The sequence below is a fragment of the Cupressus sempervirens genome, chromosome 7 (genome assembly GCF_028749045.1).
Source record: "Cupressus sempervirens isolate cs-2001-9-10 chromosome 7, ASM2874904v1, whole genome shotgun sequence".
Classification (NCBI taxonomy): domain Eukaryota; kingdom Viridiplantae; phylum Streptophyta; class Pinopsida; order Cupressales; family Cupressaceae; genus Cupressus; species Cupressus sempervirens.
In genome coordinates, this window is record NC_143124.1 from 540908824 (window position 1) to 540934178 (window position 25355).

A 25355-nucleotide genomic window follows, 5' to 3' on the forward strand; every position below is an offset into this window, starting at 1 on the left:
GGAATAAGAAACATGTTGAGGAAATTATAGAATCTAAGATTTTTGATAATGATGAGAAAACATAAATGGGGGAACTTAGTTCAAACTTGGACGATTACTCTAGAAGCAAAGGGGTGTCTACTACTAAAGACAATGTAGAAGAAGTAAGGATATAAATACTAATTCAAATGTTAGGTCAGAATCCCTTGGGGAGGATGATGAAAAACAAAGTGATCACCCTTCTCATAATACCAGTGAGGAGAAAATGGAGGAGGCTATTGGTAATGAAATTGAAGATAAAAGCCTAGCCGGTAAGGACAATAGCCAGAGAAAAGAAGAAAATGAGGAGAGGATGGAGAATCTAGATATTAATACTGATACCTAGATCAATACTATGACTACTATAGTTGGTTTTGAGCCTAGGGTGGTGGTTGATGGGAGGGATGACTCTCAAGAAGCTAAACTTTCCTTTCTTCACACTGTTAAGCTTAAAGTAGAGACTTCCCTTCAGTGTGATTCTTGGATGTATAATGAAATAATGGTTAACAAGAAGAAAATGTGGGTTATGCAGAAATAATTGGATGTTGAATGCACTAAGAGAGCTCAAATGGAAGTGCAAGTTGGTAACATCCCTAAAAAGCTTAAAGAATATGAGTAGGAGATTTGTTACCTAATAAAGGAAAGTGGTCAAAAAATGGAATAGGTCACTTTTAGTCTATGTGTTGTGGTAGCCAGATTGGGTAAGAAAAGTAATGAGGAGATAATGTCTCTTAGTAATGCAAGGATGGGAAGGGACCTAGTAAGAGAATTAGGTAGACCACAAGGAAAAAGGTTGATGAGGTTCTTGAGGCTCTTGTTCTTACTCTAGTTGATATTATCCAAACTACTGCAAAAGCAAAAAAAGAGGTGGTGAACATTATCAAAGAGTTGTTTTAGGTGCTAGCTATGGAGCAAGTGTGCTAGTTGCTGGTCTGGGTAGTTTTTCTAGTTTTTACTTTTTGCTTTCTAGCTTGTTTGAACTCTAGGTTCTAGGTCCTTGTAAAATCTAGTTATTTTTTATGGTTTATACTTTTTGGTTTCAGGTCCCTGTAAAACCTAGTTACGATATTTTAAACTATAGGTTTCAAGTCCTTGTAAAACCTGGTGGTGCTTCAATGTTTCTCGTTAGTTTTTTGTAAAGGGTTTTGAGTCCCTCCAAAGCTTGCTTTTACCATAATCTAAAACAATGCCAACGACACTTTATCTATTCCATACATCTTGTCCATGTAGATATCTTCACATTGGTAGTGAATCCGTCCTTTTTCATCTATGTATGACTTATACAACATGATTTTGTCCTTCTTCCTTCACTGCTACTTTAGGGAACTCCTAAAGAGGGACTGTCTGCGTCAATTTGTAAGATATTCTTATCAACATATTTGATGTAGAGTTCCCTCTCATCTTAAGTAGTCTTGTCTAGGGGAATGAACCCTAATTTACTTCTTAGATATTCATGATCATCCTTAGCTAATGCTTTAGTGAATATATCAACTATTTGCTCCTTAGTGTTCACATACTCCAATCTCACTTCTTTGTCTTGAACTAGCTATCCCAAGTAATGATACTTGATAGCAATATGCTTGGTCTTTGTCTGCATTACAAAATTTTTTAATATATTATTATTAATAGCACTAGTGTTATCACAATAGATAACAATTAGATCAATAATCTCTTCCTTCATTCCTTTCAACAATTGCTTGGTTCGTATGATGTTTAAACAATTCACTACTCATGCCACATACTTAGCTTCAGTTGTTGATTGAGAAACGTAGTTCTACTTCTTCCATGTCCATGAAACTAGTCTCTTTCATAGAAATAATACTCCTTCGCTAGTACTTTTTCTGTCATCAACATTTCCTTCCTAATCTAAATCAATGAACACCTTTAGTTCAAACTTATCATTCTTCGTGTAATACAATCCATAGTCTTCTATTCCTTTGAGATATCTCAGTATCCTTTTAACTTCCATCATGTGATTCTCCTTAGGACTTGCAAAAAATCTTGCAACCATCCCAACTGCTAATGCATTATCAAGCCTAGCATGAACAACATATTGTAGTTTTCCAATCATAGATCTATACAATGTCTGGTTCACATAAGTAGAATCATCATTCTTCAATAACTTATGTCATGTGGCCATAGATTTACTAACTGGTCTTGAATCTTCCATTCCAGATGTTTTCAATATCCCCTTGATGTATTTGGATTGAGTGATGAAGATACATTGCTTCATTTGATATACTTGTAAAGCAACAAAGAATTTGATATGTCCAAGTATATACATTTCAAATATCTTCTTCATCTCATCTGAAATGATTTGCATAATGCTTCTTTTCCTCCATATATGATATCACCAATAAATATTTTAGATAAAAATACTTCATTTTGATTACCAGTCTTCAAGTGTAGATTTTTGTTATCATTAGTTCTAGCAAAACCAATCTTTAGAAATTATTGTGTAGTCTTTCATACCATGCTCTAGGGGCTTGTTTCAAACCATATAGATCCTTATACAGCTTACATACCATATTTTTATTACTAGGGTCAACAAATCCTTTTATTTTTTTAATGTAAACTTCTTCTTCAAGTATTCCATTCATAAATGCAAATTTGACATCCATCTAGTATACTTTAAATCCTTTATAAGCAAAATGTGCAAGTAGTGTTGTAATTCCTTCCAATATTGAAATAGGGGAAAAATTTTCCCTATAGTCAATTCCTTATTCTTGTGCATATCCTTTGCAAACCAATCTAGCCTTGTTCCTTGTGATTTCACCTTTTGCATTTAGCTTGTTCATGAATACTCACTTTGTTCCAATAACATTTTTTTCCTTAGGTCTAGGTACTAGTTTCCATGTTTTTTTCTTTTCTATCTATTCAATTTCTTCATTCATTACTTGTATCCAATCCTCATTCTCCAAAGCACCTTTTACTAATTTGGGCTCAAATTCACAAAGTAAACATGTCTCACTTTAGAGTCTTTTCCTTGTCATTTTAGTAGATTCTTTATCTCTAATGATTTTCTCAGGTGCATGATGTCTTCTCACATATTTTTCTAGTACAAGTTCTTTCCTTATCTCTTCTTCTACAGGTTCATCTTGAAAAATGATTTCAAGTTCATTTTCTCTTTTGGGTCTAGTTTTTGCTTGCTTGGCATTATCTTCCTGATGTTTGTCTCCTTCTACATGTACCTTGGCATTATTTTGTTGTTGCTTGACACCCATAGTCTATTGCTCAACTTGTTGTTGTTGCAACTCAACATTCCCATTATGTGTATTTATAACTTTGTTCTCTTTCTCAGGTGGGGTGCTGGGAGCACCATCATTCACATATATGAATGTACTATAGTCTTCAAGATGTGTCTTGCATTTAACTTCATTCTTTTTACCATATTCATCAACTTTCACATTTGTACTTTCCACAACTTTGTTAGTGCTAGAGTTCAAACACTTATAAGCTTTTCTCTTAGTGGAATAACCTAGGAGTATGCCCCCATAACTTTTAGCATCAATTTGTCCATTTATATTGTCCTTTAGTATATAGCATTTTCTTCCAAAAACTTTAAAATAGTTCATGTTAAGTGCATATCCATACCATAATTCAAAAGGTGTAACATTTGTACTTTTCTTGACTTGCACTCTATTCAAAGTATAAATTGTTGTAATTACAACTTCTCTCCAATTTTTTTGTGATACATTTTTCTCCACCTTGTTAGTGTCCTAGCACAATCCATGATTGATCTAATTCTCCTTTTAGCTATTCCATTTTGAGGAGTCTTAGGTGTTGAAATATTCCTTTTGATTCCTTTGTCATTGTAGAATATGCCAAATCCATTGGAAATGAATTATCCACCTCTATCATATCTCAAGCACTTCAAACTCTTTCTTGTCTCATTTTCAACTTTGGCCAAATACCACTTTGTATCTTGATTTGTTCAACTTTATAACACTCAACAAGTTATAGTTAAGTCCTTCAACCCAATAAACATTGTTATATTTGATATTATCAGTAAATTGTATTAATCCTTTACCTTTCACAAGACATGGTACATTATTACCAAATTTAACACAACTACCCTTGTATGGTCCAATGTTCTCAATTTTACTTTTATCACCAGTCATGTGATTTGAGTAGCCACTATTAATTATCCATCTATCACTTTTATTCACATAAGATATTAATGCAATTTTTTCATCTTCATCAGAATCTTCTTTCAGAGAAATATAAAAACCTTCTTAATCATTACTTTTAGATTGATTATCAGTCTCTTCTTCAACAATGTAACATGATTTCTTACCTTTGTATTTGTAATCCTTGTTTCTCTTGTTGTCTCTATCATCTCTTCTTCCTTTGTACTTGCTTTCCCACTTTTCATCCTTGTCTTCTCTGTCAAGACACCTTGCAACAATATGACCAACTTTGTTACATGAAAAACATATTATAAGAAGTTTACCTTTTTATTTTTCTTTGCCTCTTGGAAGTCTTCCAGCCATCAGTGCTTCAAGCTCATCAAGTTCATCATCAGAAGTGCCACTATCACTTTTCACATATTTTCTTTTTCCCTTTTTGCTAAGAACCAATTATGATTTAAAATCATATTTAATAGAGGTAGGAGTGAAGTTATCAAAAGTTGGCATCTCAAAAATAGTAAGCCTACCAATCACACCTTCTAGAGCTAGGTCACTACCTAGAGTACATCTTAGTTCTTGTATTTCAAAAACCCTAATAACATTAATAGGAAGTAGAGTTCTTGTTACCTTGTTGATAACAATTTCATCATCAATACTTCCCTTGTCTCCTCTTATAGAATTTACAACCTATTTGATTCTTCCACAATACTAGATTATATTCTCACCTTCTATCATTCTCATTTCATCAAACTTACCTCTCAAGATCTTTAAATTTACCATCAATACATTCTTGTATCCACCATAGATCATCTTTAGTGTATCCAACATTTCATTATTAGTCTTGCAACTTTTAATGTCATCAAACTCGATATAGCTTAGGGTTGATGCAATCTCCAAGACAACTTGGTTGTGTTCTTGCTTCTCTTTTAACTACTGAGATGCTAGAGGAGCTATTGTTATCTCCACATATGCATTGTACACAAAATGTATTGAACCTTCTCCCATTCCTGCTAGGTATAGAATCATCAAACTTTTTCATGTAGATAAGTTCTCTTTGTTCAACCTTGGTATCTCCTTTTTGTACATCTTGATCTTTAGCTTCAACTGTCTTCAAAATTTTCTCTACAAGCACCAATGCTCTAATACCAATTATTATAATGTTCAAAATTACTAAGAGGGGGGGTGAATATGTTATCCAAGGTTTATATGTACCAATTGAACAAACAAACACTTAGACTATTGTAGATCTAAACATCCATTAGCTCAACCTCTATAGTAAACTTTCAATAACATAAACTAGCAGTCCACTATCCTAAATATAACAAACTTGCAAAATGTGAACATTAATAGTAAATCATCACAAATAACATTTACACAAGTATGACACTAGGTTTTAATGTGGAAACCCAAGTTGGGAAACCGCCAACATATCATCAATATTTTCACTCTTTTGAAGTGAGCTTTGTTAGGAGAAAACCCTATTAAAGGTTACAAAAAATATCGTTAAATGTGACCTTGTTAAAGGATTTAATCACCTATTAGGAGTGGCCTTGTTAGAGGGCTTTAAAACGTTCCATTAGAATGCCACCTTGATTAAAGGGTTTACATATGACTATTAGCTCAACCTTGATTAAAGGGTTTTAATACTAACACAATGGTTAGAAAGTAACAATAGGTTTTGATCTAGAAAATATAACTCACTTTGCAAATATAGATCTAAATTTCGCTCAAATGTTGATCCACTAACTAGCCTTCATTGCCATCTCATTCTCTAGTTTTCTTGGCAACCCTTCAAACAATCACTCTTCACCTCATCTCACCTTTTATTAACTCTTCTCAACCTTCTTCTTAAGTTTGTTAATCAATAGCATCAACAACTACTCCAACCTTGTTAGTTTAGCCCTTATACCTCCTTAAATAGGTAATTTTGATATTTTTTTGATTAAACATCACCATAGATCTTAGGGTTTCGTTAGATTCATTGAATCCTTCCAACATTTTACCTCTTCTTTTCTATTCTAGAAACTTCTCTTTGAACCCTTTCATATAAATGCATAAACATAGTTTTCCTTAATTTAAATGTTCTAGGTCATCCATCCTTATCTTCAACATGCTTTCCATATTCCAAGAAATCAACTTTGTTTGTTGGAAATCAAAATTTTCTCACAAACTGTCAAAATATTGTCCCTTGGCCAACACTAAGTTCTAACACTTGATAATCATTGGGTTACTCGCGTGCTACTAACTTTATATTTGGCACATAATGTCACTCAATCAATACTAATGCTTGGTCAACACTATTTCTTCTCAGCTCATGTACTGTGGCTCAGTTGACACTAGCATCACTCAGCATATACTTAAAGTTCCTTAATCTTTTGCTCTATTTCTCAGTCAAGCCTATGGGTTTGGTCAATATTTGAAGACTTCTTCAAGACTTCAGTACAACTATCTTCTCCACTTGTAGCATGATGTAAACAATCACTTTATCTTGTCAAATTCTAACTAATCAAGTGTTTATTGTAGTTTCTTCTCATAACTCAACCTTTCCTCTAGGTGTTGTTATTATGTTCAACTTCTCAAATCCTTTTCATCAATCATCTCGATATGAAACTCAAATTAGATAGCAAAGTGTCTCACCAATAAGTTTTAACATCAATGACAATATAAAAATTGCTTCAATTGTAGTTTCCAACATCCATAACATTGTGACTATGAAATCCCTTACTACCATTTGATGCTTACTACAACTACAATTTCCACAATGGAATTATCGAGAGCTTTTGTCTTAAAATAAATTATATTATAATATTCACTTTATCAAGGATTTAAAACTTAAGTTTATCAGAGTTTTAAAAAATAGAGTACCCTATGTGCATAAAACCTTTCCTTAATTTTTTTGTACAAATCTTACTCAAGATTTTAATTTATTTCTTTATACAGTAATACTAAAACAAGCCTAAGATAGCAACAAAACTAGGCGAGATTACTCACTAGTTAGACTACATAGGTATATGTTATCTACAAAGTATAAGCGTCACCTAAGAGACAACTGAATGATGCAAGACTATGAGTTCCTCATCATTGTCCCCCTCTTCATATATGACATCAAAGCTTCTTGTTGTTGAGATTTTGTTGGATTTCTTTTGATCATTGGATTTATTAAGCTTGGGAAATATGAATTTATAATCATTATGATTGTTTGCATCAGTGACTGGAAACATGCTCATCTTATCTTTATTGAATAATGGTTATAATCACTTGTTATTCCTCTCTTTGATCACATTGCACCATCTAAGAAGGAAATGCACATTAACCTCAATTCCTAGCCATGCCTTGTCAAATATAACATGGTTCTTGATTGACATTATAAGATGCTTATGGATTTTGGCTAATTTTTCACTATTGATGAGCCGATCCACACATGTCTTTGGGTAAGGGATTTCCAATTTGTTATAAATATTAAAAACTGCATTGTGTAGTCCCTTCATCCATTTAAGGTTGAATATGAACTCACACAACCTCATTGTATCCCACTAATTGACACTGACCCAAATAAAATATGCAATAAAACAACCAATAACTTTATTATTTGTCCTTTGTGTGTGTGGCTATAATAAAAAATTCCCCCCTCCCACCACCCCCCCCCCCCCCCCCCCCCCCCCCCCACAACACTATGATCATCACCATCCATACTATTGGTGTTTTAAATGGTAATAAAACTACTAAGAAACAAAAAGCTTAATACCATAATGACAGTACATACACAATCTAAAGACTAGCCTATTCTTATCAACAATTGCATATGTAAGGTATTTGGACCCAACTTCAACAAAACCACAAATGGTTTTCTACTCTTTTGGCTCTGCACAACTAGGGTGGGTATACCCAGGGATGGTTCAAATATGAAACTACTGTATAAGGATTATTCTTAGTTTCATTCTGATTCTCATTTCACAATCCTCAAATATATGCATAATTCTTACTAACTTGCCAAAACACATCCCATAAACAGATATGGCCAAGAAATCTTCTATAGATCTACAGACGTTTTCAACAACAATGGCTAACTGAAGCTAAAAAGATTTCATGCAGACAAGTGCTAGCCAACTTTGAAGATCTACAGGAAATAAAAGTAAAATTTGATTTGATGATGTATTTGAACAACCATTTGTAAGATACTTCTCTTTCAGCTGAAATAACTTGATCAGTGCCTAATCCATTGGGGTTTCAGAGTCTATAGCAAAATCTAAGATCTAATTTGTTGCCTTAAAAAAAATTGTATCAGCAATTCTTATCAGAATTTATCATTCAAAATCCTTTTCAATACTTAAGGAATCTTATCACATTCATCAAAGCTTTTACTTAATCCATTGAATTAACAGCAATGATAGATGGATATATGACCTAACTAGATTGCATTCAATTGAACAGGCTTTTACTCATACAACATCAAGGTAGCTAAGTATTGAGCAGGAGACAAAATTCAGAAAGAACTGATATGGGGACAGTTCATAATTTGTATTCATTTCCTTTGAAAATGGTACATCTTTTACAATAAACTCAGAATAGCCTTCAGAAATAAACACATTTCATTCTATCTTCATGTATTTTCAGTAAATTTGACAGAGAAACACATTACAAACTTGCCTTCAAATTTTGGACCAAAAACTAGACTAAGCACAATACTTAGAAGAAAAAGAATTCGGACCCTTCTTTAGCCTTGGGATCTCACTTAAATAGTGTGAGATGCAAAAAGCTTCAAGCTAAACAAATGACAGGTGTCCTTCTAAAGACAGGAACAAAATAAAAGAAAGGTTAATTACAACAAACATTTCTTGGTGGATCCCTTTCTGTTATGCTTCTTATTTGTTGAGATACAAATAAAAACAATCTGATCTTACAATCAATCTTCATCCTCGAAGTAAGTAGCCATGAGGTTTGAAAGTGATGTGTTGTCTTCAGTTATCTGTAAATTTACTTCAGCCTGGGGAGTTTCTGTGTCCTCAATATTAACTTCGGGGGTGATTGTTACTTTTTCACCTTCTTCCTCATCATCTTCTAATATTTGTTCTAGAAACTAATTTTTCCATTGATTAAAAGAATCATCATCTGGCCAATCAAAGCTTAGAACTTCTCTTTGTATCATTATTAAAGAATTTTCTTTTTCTTCTAAAACATCAAATTCTTTCCCCTTATCAGTATAAAATAACTGTACTTTTACTAATTCCTCATTAGTCTTAGCCCAGAACCAGTGGCCAGTCTCACTCATGATGTTTATCATTCTTTCATTTAATAATTCATCCATCTCCCTTTTCCACTTTTCTTTTTCTTTTAGCATATCCACAGATTCTAAAGCACAAGGAAAAAGAGTGAAATTTTCAGCGATGTATTGGGAAAAGCAGAGTGTTAATCTTCTTTGTAAAGAATCCCTTTCATCATCAAAATTCTCCAGCTTATTTAATAAATCAAAAATCTTCTCTACTTGATGATAGGGCATTTGAACTGCAGATATACATATGATTGTAATATCATTATTTCTCTCCCTCCATTTCTGTGCAAGAAGAGTCAGCTTATCCTTATCCCTGTTCAATTCATTCATGATGGCTGCAATTCTGGACAACTGATCAAAGAATTTTGACCATTGTATTTTATCCCTCAAATATATTATACCCTGTTTCAACTTTTCTTCATATTGATTTCTCAATTCTATCTACAACTCATGCAATTTTGTTTTTTCTGCTTCAAAGTCCTCTACAGTATAGAATTGGGGCCTTTCAGGGGTGTCAGGTATTTCAATGATAGGGGTTGATCCAACAAATGACTATGAAGGGTATGCAATTCTAAGTGTACTGGATTCTCCCACCTTTCTTTTCCCAAGTATCTTCTCCAATTGAGATACCCTGTTTTCCAGCTCAATTCTCTTTTTTACTTCTTGATTGTAGGCATCCACCACTATTTCATACTTATTCTGCAAATTAGTCATTTCCTTTTCTTCTCTTTCTGTAGTGGCCAAGGAAAACTTTGAATAATCCACATTCATGTAGGTTGCCTGTACATTTGAAGTATCAGCGACCCTCCTCACAATGATATTCCATGTTAGTCCTGAATCATCAGGCTGTAATGGAGTAGTCCTGGATCCTCTTCTTAGTGACCACATAACAAGGGCAGCTTGATCATTACTGAATGCTGTCCCTAAGAATTCCTTTTTATCTGGATCTTGTAATCCTAAATTATTTGAAACAGAATTAAAAATTAAGGCATCAACAACATCCCAATTGGGCAATAATAAAATATTTGCATTTTTCACCATTTGTCTACCCTCGTCAGGGGTTATATTTTGGAATTCTTGTATCATTTGTTCTTTTATTTGATTCTGAATGGAGGCTTCATCCATTTCTGGATGCTCTGCTTTCATATTCCTACACCTTTGTTCAAAAATGTGCATGTTTGCCCTCCATGCAAATTGATGGAAAGCCCTAGATTTAACAAAACTGTTATCAGACAAAAATTGCTGACTAGCCTGCTCCAAAATAGGGTCTAATTCCCTTCCTCTGAAATCTGCTACAGTCAATTCAAAACTTGGCACAGGAGGCTCCTGGGAGTTCCCTTCATCAATTTCTACTTGAGTAACAAAAACTCCTCCTTGCGACCCCATTTGTTCAATTTGCTCATTGGTGAGCTGCTCTTCCTCAATTTTCATTGGAGTTTGGGAAGGTGAGTAACCTTCATCATGGGATTCTTCTTCCCTTATTATTTTTCTTCTTTTGGGAGAAGGTTCAGGGGGTCTTTCTTCAAGGACAGTACTAGTAGATTCAATTACCTATTTTTCTTTGTTTACAATGGGCATCTGCTCCCGAATAACAGTATATCCAATCCTTTTTCAGACAATCAGTGGACCTACTCCTATGTTAGGGGTGAAACCCAATTTCTTCATAACTTCTCTGGCTTTATCTGGAAAAGAATCAATAAAATGTTGTTTCTTTTCATTCATTACCTCCATTATTTCTGAAAATGTACTCATGAGTTTATTTATCCTATCTGCATTATTTGCAGCATTACTAAGAGGATTGTAATCTTTGTCAAAAAAATTAATGAATTCCAAAACTTTTGAATGGACTCTCCATTTTTCTTTCTTTGTTTCTTGTTCCTGGAGAGAATATTCATTCCTTATTATATCTTCAGGGAAATAAAATTCATGCTGACTTGGATGAAGCTTGATTCTATGTCTGAGAGCAGAATTAAAGAAGTCTTCTATGTCACAAAAACAAGCATGAGATACTGCCATCTTATACCGATCCAAAAATTTGTAGAGGAAGATCCACCCTTCTTTAGTGATTACAAACTGGTGAGCTATAGTGCAAGTAGGAAAAATTGATCTTGTTCCTCTTTTGTGCAAAAAGGTTTCCTCCACTCCTCCCAACTTCCATAAAAATTTAGCTACCCCTACCTTTAAAGGTACCTGATAGGGTAGTACATGGGGTGTCCCTTTGAAACCATAGACCCTAATGATAGTTGAGACTGGATATGGGATGATATCTCCCCAATTATGTGACACTTTTAAACTGTGGGGTCTGTCCATAGGCCTAACAAGATGCATTAGTGCCTTAGGAATTCTAGGATTGTCACTCAATATGAGGCATCTTAGTTTAGAAGCAAAATGCCTATCAAATCTGACAAAGCTAGCATTTTCTGCCTCCCAAGTAAAGTTTGCACTCCATAATTGAACTGGTAGTGCCTCCCCCTCTTATTCCCTATTTAAAACCATTTCTTTAGTGAAATATGTAGCCCCTTTAAAAAGAAACATACGCATCAATAGGGAGTACTGACCCCAAACCTTTTCCACCTTGCCCTTTGCAATCCCCACTAATCCATTGTGAATCTCATTAGCCAGGTAGGATGCAAAATCAAAAAATATTTCTACACTGAAAGAAGAGATTTGGGTGATCATATACATGAAGCTCACTGGAATAAAGTCTTCTTCACCCTCTCCAAAGACTCTGCACAGGGTCCTGTATATTTCTACTACCCTGGCATTAAAGCATGATTTCTTGAAAGGTTCTTTAGAAGATGATGTTATTTTTGGTAGATTTCCAATCTTGCCTATGTGGGCTTTCAATGCACCTTGTCTAACTAAATCCCTTTTGGACATATATTCTTTTTCTAACTCTATCAAATTAATGGGCACATGATACATGGTGAGAGGTCCCAGACTAAAAACCTTCCTAATTTCTTCTGGACTGATGGTAATTAAAACCTCACCATCCATTGTTCTCACTACCTTAGTGGCTGGATCATAGCTTTTTGCTACAGTTTCAAGCAGGTCATAATCCATAAACACACTGGGAACAACAAGCTTCCCAAGATCAAAATTCCATATATTGGCATGAGGGGCATATAATTTCCTTTCTACGAACCATTTTTTGAACAGACTCAAACCAGTTTGAGAAGTCTGAGCATCCTGAACCCAATTACCCTTATCATACAGTCCATCAGCTATCCTTAGCCTAGGGTTCAATGAGGTTAACCTCTTAACTTGTGTTGTCTCTATAGTAGACTTAGGAAGCAACTCAAGCAAATCATCATGCACATTTCTATCCAAATAATTTACTGCACCTAAAAATCCCTTCTTTGGAGGCATCTTGGACTTATTTTTCATAGAACTGGAAAGCCTATGAGGATTATGGTAGTATTACTTAATTGAATTTTGTCTTTTTTTTCCTCTGTATTTCCGCAAACTTTCTGCAAATAGACAACTTCACAATTTCTACCAAGCTTTGGCACACTTTCCTTCAGTAATTGCTTCTGCACAAGAATGGCTTCAAATCTTTGCTTGCATAAGATGAAACTGATGAAATCTCTCTGTATTATACTCTATTTTTTCTCACGGACGATGCTTTCATGTCTAATTAATACAAGGAGTGGCACTACATTTTGTGTTTAAAACTGCGTCGTCGATCTTTAAAGATCCTATGATCATGTGATACGGAGAGAACAACTAGGAGTTGCATTTGACATGTCAGTCACTTTACCCAATGAGAACTTACCACGTATATCATTCTTTCCTTGATGGCGCTTGTATCTGGACCCATTGACATCTGAGGACACGTGTTAGCATGTTGCTACTTCATTATGCGTAAAAAACAAGCATCTTGCCATAGCGAAGCAGCGACAATCGTCGATCTGATTCAGAATCAATCAAATGATATGCTACTAGGTTTGCTCAGAAAGAAGGCTGTGGGCCCTATTCGCTATGTCGCTATAATTATCTCCCTCACAACTCTTCATAGCGAGAAGATGACAATCATTGATCACATACTCAATCAAGGGTGAGGAAACTACGCGGGGTCTTCTGATTCATACTCGCTATGTCGCATGGCTTAAAAAACATTCAATTTTGCATGGCGAGGTAGCGAGGACCGTTAATTGCATTCCAAGCTGACATTCAGGATCTCTTTGCACATTTGGTTAGAAAGGTATTAATGAAAACAAAGATCTCTGCATAGTTGGCACCTGTCAAAAATTTGTTGTAGTCCTAATTATCATTCCACGTCACCAAAGGTCACCGCCGATCTTTCTTTTTTACGGGGCCTCGCTACTTCGCTAACGGTGAAGTATCTGATTTTTCTGATAGTGAGGTAGCGAGCTCCAGTGTTTTAATGAATTCCATACCGAAAAATGCAAGGGGCAAAAGATAATAATTTCTGTTACTTAAACTGCTTCTGACAACGGCATTTATGACTTGTCATGCCACCTAGTGAAGTCGAGGCACCGGCAAAATGCAACGTCACCGCCCCTTCAAACTTTATGGGGCCTCACTACTTCGCTAACGGTGAAGTGTCTAATTTTTCTGATAACGAGGTGGTGAAGCATCAAAAAAATCATCATTCCGACTCTTGTTTCAGATATCCTATTGGGTCCCCTTTCCTGTTTGGATGGTAGTTGCAACATGTACCTGCACAATAAATCATTCAAAAAATAAAGTTTTGACCACCATATCTTCACTTTGCGGTCCCACCTTGTAAAATACTCAGCATTTGCTACCTCACATGGCTTAGAAAGCATGCAATTCTTCATAGCGAGGTAACGACAGCGGTAGATCTACTTGGATCTGATGGTTAGAAAGATTGATAAAAAAGGGAATCTCGGGGAAACAGAAAATAAAAGGGACATAATATTCGTCTCACTTGAAAATTCAAAAGTTCCGTGCTCGACAGTTTATGAACAGATAGAACATAGGGTTTTCATGAGTTTTTTCTTATGGATGGATTATCCAGAAACCCTATGTTTCACTTAGAAATAAAAAATTTTGACTTTTCTATAATTTAACAAAAACCTCTGTTGCACAAAAAGTCAGACCAACAGTGGCTCTGTCTGGGGATGATAGACTACTTGAGTCTATGCAAGAATTCAGAATCTATGGGAGAGTAGACCACACATTTGGCAAGATGACAACTTCTTCAAAGAGCACAAAGCAACACACAAAAAACAAGGAACCAAACTGCACAAGGATACTTACAAGGATTTACAGAGAAAGCAAAATGACAGGAACCCTAAAACTACTGTTCATGGAAGAAAGTAAGTATTTTTCAAGAAAAATACCTCTTCAAGAACTTTCCATGAACTGGCAATTCAAGAATATTGTCAGATATATCTTTGATTATATAAGAATCTTCACCCCAAGTATTCTCAATGAGATATGGGCCTACCCAAATAGGATCAAATTTTCCATGTTTTCCTTTATCTTCAATTCTGGCATTCCACATCAAGACTAGATCTCCATTTTCAAATTTACTGCTTACAGTTCTTTTATCATAGAGTGTCTTGACTTGCAATTGCAGCTTTTGGTTCCTCAAAGATGCTTCTCTTCTGGTTTCGGTCAATCCTACCAATTCATCTATTCTTTCTTGCATTTCATTTGTAGTATCTTCATCATATAACTGGATGTAATTGTATAGTCCCATCAAGTTGTTCTGAGGCATTCTGGCTTGAATTCCATAAACTAAATCAAATGGAGCTACACCAATTGCTTTCTTTACAGTTACTTTGTCAGCCCATATTGCCAACTGTAACTTGGAATCCCATGCCTTTTTATTATCATCCAAGGTTCTCTTAATGACCTTCAACAGGCTCTTATTTGTGGACTCAGCTTGTCCATTCCCTTGTCGATAATATGGAGCAGATGATGATCTTGTCATTCTATATTTATCACAAAATTTGATGAACTCCTCAGATCTAAAACACATAGCATTATCTGTGACAATTCTCTGTGGACATCCAAACCTAGAAATAATATTATTCAACAGGAAATTATTTACCACCTTACTTGTTGCATTTCTTGTGGGGATAGCCTCCACCCACTTTGTAAAGTAGTCAGTAGCAACCAGAATCCAAGAATAGCCAGTCCTAGACTTGGGGAAAATCTCTCCTATGAAGTCCAGACCCCATTGTTGAAAAGGTGCTTGAGTCTCAACTGGTCTCGATGGAGTATTTCCTGAGAATTTAAGCTTTTCAGCAAACCTCTGACAAGGATCACATTTTCTAACCATAACTTGAGCATCCTTGAACAGAGAAGGCCACCAGAATCTAGCCCTTATTATCTTATGTGCAGTAGTTTTGGGCATGTAGTGTCCTCCACATACTCCAACATGCATTTCTTTCAAAATCTCTTTTGCCTTTTCTTTATCCACACATTTCAACAGGATTCCCTCAAAATTTCTCCACCATAAGTTATTTTGGACAATTATGTACCTGATGGCTTGCAATTTAGTATTCCTTTTTTTATTCTCAGGCAGATGGGGAGGAGCTTCCATATGTTGCAAATAATATATGACATTGGTGTACCAATCACATTGGTCCATGTCGCATAAGTCAATTATGAGATCATCATTTACCAAATTTATCTGATTTGCCTCTAGATTAGTTTGAGCCATGATTTTGGCCAAACCTTGACCTCTTACTAATTTTTTTATTTGTATATCAATGTTAAATTATTGGATTCTATTGATCCATCTACACCTCCTGCCTGACACTTCCTGCTGAGAGAATATATCCTTGACTGCAGCACTAGGTACAAAAGTGACAACAATAGCACCTACCAAATAACTTCTGAAAGCTTTTATAGCCTTTACCAAAGCATATGCTTGCTTTTCATTTATTTCATACTTCAGTTCAGCAGGCTGTAGGGACTTGCTGAAAAATGCAATAGGCTGCTCATATCCTTCTTGATTTTTCTATAATAAGACTGCAGCTACAGTATGGAATGATGCAAAAGAGAAAATATGCATGGGCTTTGCATAATCTGGGGTCCTCAATACTGGAGCATTCTTTTTTGCAGTTTTTATATCTTGGAATGCTTGTGAGGGTTCACCATTCCAATCTATAACAGCTCCTTTCTTAAGCATCTTTGAGATGGGTCTACTGATTTCAGCAAAATTGGTAAAAATCTCCTCAAAAAATTGACCTGGCCAAAAAAGGACTGAATTCCTTTCACATTTTTTGGTTTGGGCACTTTGTCAATAGCTACTATCCTCTCAGGATCTATTTTTACCCCATCCTTAGACACTATGTGTCCTAATAACTTTCCTTCTGTGATCCCGAATGTGCATTTCTTTGGGTTTAAAGATACCCCATATTCCAGGGCTTTTATAAAGATTTTTTCCAAGTGTTTGCAGTGATCTTCAGCCTTGTTAGAATACACTATAAGATCATCCTGGTACACAACCGTAAATTTGTCAATATACTCATGAAATGCTACATCCATGGCTCTTTGGAAAGTAGCTCCTGCATTAATCAAGCCAAAAGGCATCCTCACATACACATATGTTCCCCAAGGGGTTGTGAAGGTTGTCTTGAACTGTTCACTTTCTTTTACTAGAACTTGATTATATCCAGAAAAGCCATCCATCATTGACATCAATTCAAAGCCAGTCACTTGTTGTAACATGGCTTCCATATTAGGTAAGCCATAATTGTCCTTCAGAGATGCAATGTTTAAATTTCTAAAATCAACACAAAGCCTAATATATCCATTCTTCTTCCTAATAGGAACCAGGTTTGAAACCCAGGTGGAATGCCTGATTGGTTTGATTATTCCACCATCTCTCAGTTTTGTCAGTTCTTCTTGCATTTTTGGGGCAAGGGTAGGATTGATTGGTCTCTTTTTTTGCCTAAACGGTCTTACATTTTCCTTCAATGGTATGACATGCTAGAAAATATCCTCCCTATAAGCCTTAAGGTCATCATATGACCAAGCAAAAACATGTCTGTATTTTCTAAGTAGGTCAATCAATGTTTTCCTAATTTCAACAGGCAAATGTTGGCCAATATAAACCCTTTTAGGAACTTCATCAGTACCCAAGTTTATTTCTTCTAACTCCTGGGGTTTGGGGTCATTTACTCCGGATTTTACTCTATCTTGATTATCAAAAATATTTTCCAAGACTACTAAACCCTTTGGCATCTTATTTGTTTTTAATTGCATTATTTCTTGACCAAAAATGGTTTCCTTCCCATTTATGGTTTCAATCATTCCACTACAATCCATCTCCTGACCGTGATACTTGTCTTCATTTAACAAAAAAATTGTAATATCCTTATCATCTTCAAAAACCTGCCAATTTTCAATGTTGTCAGGTATGGAAGGCCTATTTTGCACCTCAATCTGGGAGATTCCTGAAAATGATATTTCTTTTGGCTTGATGGCTACATTTGCCAACAGGTCAGCCATCTTATTTTGTGTTCTATCTCTCCATGTGATCCCAAATGCATCAAAGAATTCTATCTGATCCCAGACTGCATTTCTATATTGTTTCAGTCTCCTATTTTTTGATAAATAGGTTCCTTTGATCTGAGAGATAATTAGTTCAGAATCCCCTATGACATATAATTTCTTAATCTTATGATGTATGGCAACTTTGAGCCCTAGCAGCAATGCTTCATACTCTACAATATTATTAGTGCAGGCAAACTTCAAGGTGAATGAATACCTAAAAGTATTATTTTCAGGGGACACAAAGACTACACCTGCCCCTGCACCCTCTTTAGAACTAGCCCCATCAAAGAACATTGTCCATAATTTTGGTGAATTCATGCAACATTCAACTTCATTTTTGATGATAGCAGGTAAATTTTCAACTTCCTGAATAATTAATTCAGCCCTGAAAGCATTAATCCCAGTATCTAGGAAACAAGTGGTATCTTTGTCAATTTCTTCACCTAAGATGTGGTTAACCCTTGGTTCCCTATTTACCCTGATAGCTTTGTCCCCTATATGAAAAGTGGCATAAGTTAGATCACATTGTAGGCTTCCCCCCATGGTAGCACTCCATTTTCTGGAGAGTAACATTCCGTAATGTGGAGGTATATCTACCACAAGGATAGACATGGTTAATTCTACTTCAAGATATGTAGCCAATTTGAATGGTAGGGCATTTATAGTACCTATGACTGGGACTTCTCTAGCATCCATCCCTCTGCATCTACCTTGCTTGGTATCTACCTTCAATCCTAAGGCTTCCATTACCTTGAAAGGCATTATAGTGTTGGAAGCTCCTGAGTCTATCATGCAATTTTTTAGGGTTTTCCCTTTTATGATTAGACTGAGGAAAAAAGGATCAATATCTTCTATGAATGCCACTGAGGAATCATCTAGAAACATTTGAGGAATCTGGGATATGATACCACTATCCTCTATTACTAATGGGGTTTGTTGGGGCATAGTTTGGTCAACAATAATATTATTGCTTGCTATTCCACCCTACCATGACAAAGCCTTATTCTTATGTTCTTCAATTCTAAAAAGTTCAGACAGGGGCACTTTTACAGTAATTTGAGATAACATGGATATCATATCAACATGTTCAACCACAGTAGGTTTTACAATAGTACCTGAAATCGGAGTCTTTTGAGCAATAGGCACCACATTTTGCTTTACAACATCTGATTCTGATTTTTTCGGTTGCACAACTGGTGTTGTTGCTTCACTTATCTAAAATTGAACCTTCTTCTTTGGTTCCCATTTCTTACCCTTGTTCTCCTTGATTTTAGGCACATCTACATGGACTTTCTTGTCTTGATCATTTATCTTATGAGTGATGTCCTTGATGAAGACACTAGATGGCTTTCCTGCATCATTCTTTATTGCTCTATTTCTCAAATTATAATTGCTATGAACTTGTGAAATCATTTCGGCTATAATTCTGTCAATTTCCTCCTTGGAGGGAATTCTTAGACTTGTGAGACCTACATCAAAAAATTTACTGCATACCTTATCTGCATCATACCCTTCATCATCTAAGAGTACTTGCTGATGATATAGCTGGTAAGCAATTCTTTGGCTAGTAACATCATTTTCAGGCTCTTCTGAATCAGAATCTATCAAATCATCATACATGCTCACCATATTGCAGCTTATATCGTCATGGCTTTTATGTTCAGTTTCTTCTTCAGCTTGCACTCCTTGGGCTTGGGAAAATGACTAAGCAACAGCACAATAATCAGCAGAATGAGGTGATTGGCATATAATGCACCATGGTACATCATCATTCATATTTACAATGTTCTTTTGCAGGGGATCTGGAGTACCCTTGTCCTTCACATTTTGGGTCTGGTTAGGAACTGGTTTACCATCTTTCCACTGAGTGGTATAAGGGTAATTCTACATCCTAGGCTGTCTATTGAAGTTGTTGTTATTCACCGGGGGTCTTTCAGCAACATTTGGCTTATTGAAACTAGTGGGATTCATCTTCTTGAGCATTTCTAAAACCTGGCCTATAGTAGGTTCTTCGGGCTTTTTTCCTATAGGGGTTCTCTCACCCTCCCTTTTATTATTGTTCTTAGAATTAAAAACTTTAGGATCATCCCTCCTACCTAGTTTTCCAGATGCCTTTCTATTATTCTCTATATTTACTGCAACTCTATAGGCATCTCTCAAGGTTTTAGGATCTTTATCCCTCAATTGATAAGCCATTTTTCTATCAAAAGCATTGAAGTAGGTTGTAAGACAGACATCTTCATTTAACCTCATGAATTGAAAAAGTTTGTACATACCCTTTTGGAATCTCACATTGAAATCAAATGTGGACTCATTTGGATTCTTCTTGATATTGTTGAACTCGTTCAACATGAATCCTGCAATGGTATTGTCCTCATACTTCTCTTTAAACAACTTTTCCATATCACTCCATGAGGTAATACTATCATCAAGCAACCTCATGAACCAATCCCTTGCATCCTCTATTAATGAATGCACAAACAATTTCATTACCATGTCTTCGTGTTCAACTTCATAATCATTCAACATGTCAATGAAAGTCCTCAAATGTTCTTCACTAGTAACAGCATTATTTCCAGAAAACTTAACCACTTTATCCCTTAAATCAAATGATATGGGATGGGGGGCACCAGGAATACCAGCAAATGATATATGTCTGTACTTTTTCAGGTATATAGATTTCTTCTGGAAACCAGGAACATTTGAGGTGCTAGCTATATTAGCTTGACTCAGGGGAGCAGCTTGGGACTATTGTGGTGGGACAAATGGGACTTGGGTGCCAATATTTGGGGATGAGGTAGGGGCAGATTGGGGTATTCCCTGGGTTGAAATTGTGGGAGCACTAACTGGTGCAGGATTTGCAGGTGGGATAGACAAATTGGGCCATGAAGCCAATGCAGAATTAGACTTTATGAATTGGATTTTCCTTCTAGTTTCTACAGCTTGAGCTTTATTTTCAACCTTCTCAAGTTTTTTTGCAAGATCTTCCCTCTCTTTTCGAGCCTTCTCAAGATCTAGATCTAACTTCGACATGGAGGGTTGTATAGGTTTGCTTGGTATAGCTTGAGGCTCATTTATTTGGATTCCTATAGCCTTTCCTTTCCCTTTATCTGGAGCTTTTGCAGTGGGCTCTATAGGATCAATTTGAACAGGTTTATAGGCTTGAACTTGAGCAATAACTGGTTCTTACCTTCGATTTAGGTGTTTCTCTTGTTCTTGCACTTTAGCTCTCAGATTATCAATATCTCCAAAAACATCCTTATGGAGAGTTGTGGTATTCTCTTCTAATTTTTTGTTTTTCTCTTTCAAAGCAGCCATCCTTCTTAACAGAGTATCTCTTTCTATTATGGAATCTAAGGTGGCTTGCTCCTTCTCTTTTTCAAGATGAATGCGTTTAGCTTCTTCCTCAGCAATCCATTTCTTCAAAAATTCTATCTTAGAGTGCACTTCTTTAGGATCTGCAAAAGTTGCCTCGAAATCAACAGGGTCATCCAGATCTATTAGGTTTGGTTCTACATATGGGGATGCTCTGGGATTAAAAGGATTATCAGATGAACTCCTAAATCCTAGCCTATAATTTACATCGGCTACAAGATCTGGTCTTAATGAAGCAATTCCCATAGTAGATACGTCCTTGTCTTGAAAAACTCTCTCATCTGGTAATGGGGTACTGAAAATGCCTCCTAAGAGTCTTGTAGTTTTGGATTCAAAGCTAAGCGAAGAAGACTCTCTTCCTATTACTGGTTGATAACGGGAATTGACGGATGCATTACCTCTGGCTTTCCAAGTAGGATTTGGATTTGTCTTTTTCTTATTTTGGTTCTTCCTACCACCTTGGGGTAAATTAGTATACATTGATACATCAGGATTGGCTCTCATGTAAGCTCTTGTATTTTTCCTGTTGTCAACCATATTTACCTTTTGTTACAATAAGCACTAGCTTCAAAACCTTGACTGAGTCGCCACCCTATTTTGGGAAAATATATAATAAGACTTTTAGCTGATCAAAAGAAATTGACACACAAGTAGGAACAAAAATATACGGCATAGACAGACCAATCACTGATGTCGTAAGACTGCAAATCTTGCTTGTTTAGATAAGACACTTGGATAGGCTGGGTACGTCAGTGTGTAGCAATGGTACTTGGGCTCTATCTTCTTTAAATTCTCAAGGTTTGACACTAAAAGATTCCCTTATAACCATGGGAAAGACATAGATCACATGACACACATGTACACAGCAGGACCAAAGAAAGTACAGTATTTTTCACAGAGGTGTCGGACAAGTCCCCAGCAGAGTCGCCATTTTGTTGGTGTTTTAAATGGTAATAAAACTACTAAGCGACAAAAACCTTAATACTAGAATGACAGTACATACACAATCTAAAGACTAGCCTATTCTTATCAACAATTGCATATCTAAAGTATTTGGACCCAACTTCAACAAAACCACAAATGGTTTTCTACATTTTTGGCTCTGCACAACTAGGGTGGGTATACCCAGGGATGGTTCAAATATGAAACTACTGTATAAGGATTATTCTTAGTTTCATTCTGATTCTCATTTCACAATCCTCAAATATATACATAATTCTTACTAACTTGCTAAAACACATCCCATAAACAGATATGGCCAAGAAATCTTCTATAGATCCGTAGACGTTTTCAACAAAAATGGCTAACTGAAGCTAAAAAGATTTCATGCAGACAAGTGCTGGCCAACTTTGAAGATCTACAGGAAATAAAAGTAAAATTTGATTTGATGATGTATTTGAACAACCATTTGTAAGATACTTCTCTTTCAACTGAAATAACTCGATCAGTGCCTAATCCATTCGGGTTTCAGAGTCTATAGAAAAATCTAAGATCTAATTTGTTGCCTTAAAACAAATTGTATCAGCAATTCTTATCAGAATTTATCATTCAAAATCCTTTTCAATACTTAAGGAATCTTATCACATTCATCAAAGCTTTTACTTAATCCATTGAATTAACAACAATGATAGATGGATATACAACCTAACTAGATTGCATTCAATTGAACAGGCTTTTACTCATACAACATCAAGGTAGCTAAGTATTGAGCAGGAGACAAAATTCAGAAAGAACTGATATGGGGACAGTTCATAATTTGTATTCATTTCCTTTGAAAATGGTACATCTTTTACAATAAAATCAGAATAGCCTTCAGAAATAAGGCACAGCTCATTCTATCTTCATGTATTTTCAGTAAATTTGACAGAGAAACACATTACAAACTTGCCTTCAAAATTTGGACCAAAAACTAGACTAAGCACAATACTTAGAAGAAAAAGAATTCGGACCCTTCTTTAGCCTTGGGATCTCACTTAAATAGTGTGAGATACAACAAGCTTCAGGCTAAACAAATGACAGGTGTCCTTCTAAAGACATGAACAAAATAACAGAAAGGTTAATTACAACAAACATTTCATGGTGGATCCCTTTCTGTTATGCTTCTTATTTGTTGAGATACAAATAAAAACAATCTGATCTTAGAATCAATCTTCATCCTCGGAGTAAGTAGCCATGAGGTTTGAAAGTGATGTGTTGTCTTCAGTTATCTGTAAATTTACTTCAGCCTGGGGAGTTTCTGTGTCCTCAGTATTAACTTCGGGGGTGATTGTTACTTTTTCACCTTCTTCCTCATCATCTTCTGATATTTGTTCTAGAAACTGATTTTTCCATTGATTAAAAGCATCATCATCTGGCCAATCAAAGCTTAGAACTTCTCTTTGTATCATTATTAAAGAATTTTCTTTTTCTTCTAAAACATCAAATTCTTTCCCCTTATCAGTATAAAATAACTGTACTTTTACTAATTCCTCATTAGTCTTATCCCAGAACCAGTGGCCAGTCTCACTAATGATGTTTATCATTCTTTCATTTAATAATTCATCCATCTCCCTTTTCCACTTTTCTTTTTCTTTTAGCATATCCACAGATTCTAAAGCACAAGGAAAAAGAGTGAAATTTTCAGCGATGTATTGGGAAAAGTAGAGTATTAATCTTCTTTGTAAAGAATCCCTTTCATCATCAAAATTCTCCAGTGTATTTAATAAATCAAAAATCTTCTCGACTTGATGATAGGGCATTTGAACTGTAGATATACATATGATTGTAATATCATTATTTCTCTCCCTCCATTTCTGTGCAAGAAGAGTCAGCTTATCCTTATCCTTGTTCAATTCATCCATGAGGGCTGCAATTCTGGCCAACTGATCAAAGAATTTTGACCATTGTATTTTATCCCTCAAATATATTATACCCTGTTTCAACTTGTCTTCATATTGATTTCTCAATTCTATCTACAACTCATGCAATTTTGTTTTTTCTGCTTCAAAGTCCTCTACAGTATAGAATTGGGGCCTTTCAGGGGTGTTAGGTATTTCAATGATAAGGGTTGATCCAACAAATGACTATGAAGGGTATGCAATTCTAAGTGTACTAGATTCTCCCACCTTTCTTTTCCCAAGTATCTTCTCCAATTGAGATACCCTATTTTCTAGCTCAATTCTCTTTTTTACTTCTTGATTGTAGGCATCCACCACTATTTCATACTTATTCTGCAAATCAGTCATTTCCTTTTCTTCTCTTTTTGTAGTGGCCAAGGAAAACTTTGAATAGTCCGCATTCATGTAGGTTGTCTGTACATTTGAAGTATCAACGACCCTCCTCACAATGATATTCCCTGTTAGTCCTAAATCATCAGGCTATAATGGAGTAGTCTCGGATCCTCTTCTTAGTGACCACATAACAAGGGCAGCTTGATCATTACTGAATGCTGTCCCTAAGAATTCCTTTTTATCTAGATCTTGTAATCCTAAATTATTTGAAACAGAATTAAAAATTAAGGCATTAGCAATATCCCAATTGGGCAATAATAAAATATTTACATTTTTCACCATCTGTCTACCCTTGTCAGGGGTTATATTTTGGAATTCTTGTATCATTTGTTCTTTTATTTGATTCTGAATGGAGGCTTCATCCATTTTTGAATGCTCTGCTTTCATATTCGTACACCTTTGTTCAAAAATGTGCATGTTTGCCCTTCATGCAAACTGATGGAAAGCCCTAGATTTAACAAAACTATTATCAGACAAAAATTGCTGACTAGCCTGCTCCAAAACAAGGTCTAATTCCCTTCCTCTGAAATCTGCTACAGTCAATTCAAAACTTGGCACAGGAGGCTCCTGGGGGTTCCCTTCATCAATTTCTGCTTAAGTAAGAAAAACTCCTCCTTGCGACCCCATTTGTTCAATTTGCTCATTGGTGAGCTGCTCTTCCTCAAATTTCATTGGAGTTTGGGAAGGTCAGTAACCTTCATCATGGGATTCTTCTTCCCTTATTATTTTTCTTCTTTTGGGAGAAGGTTCAAGGGGTCTTTCTTCAAGGATAGTACTAGTAGATTCAATTAC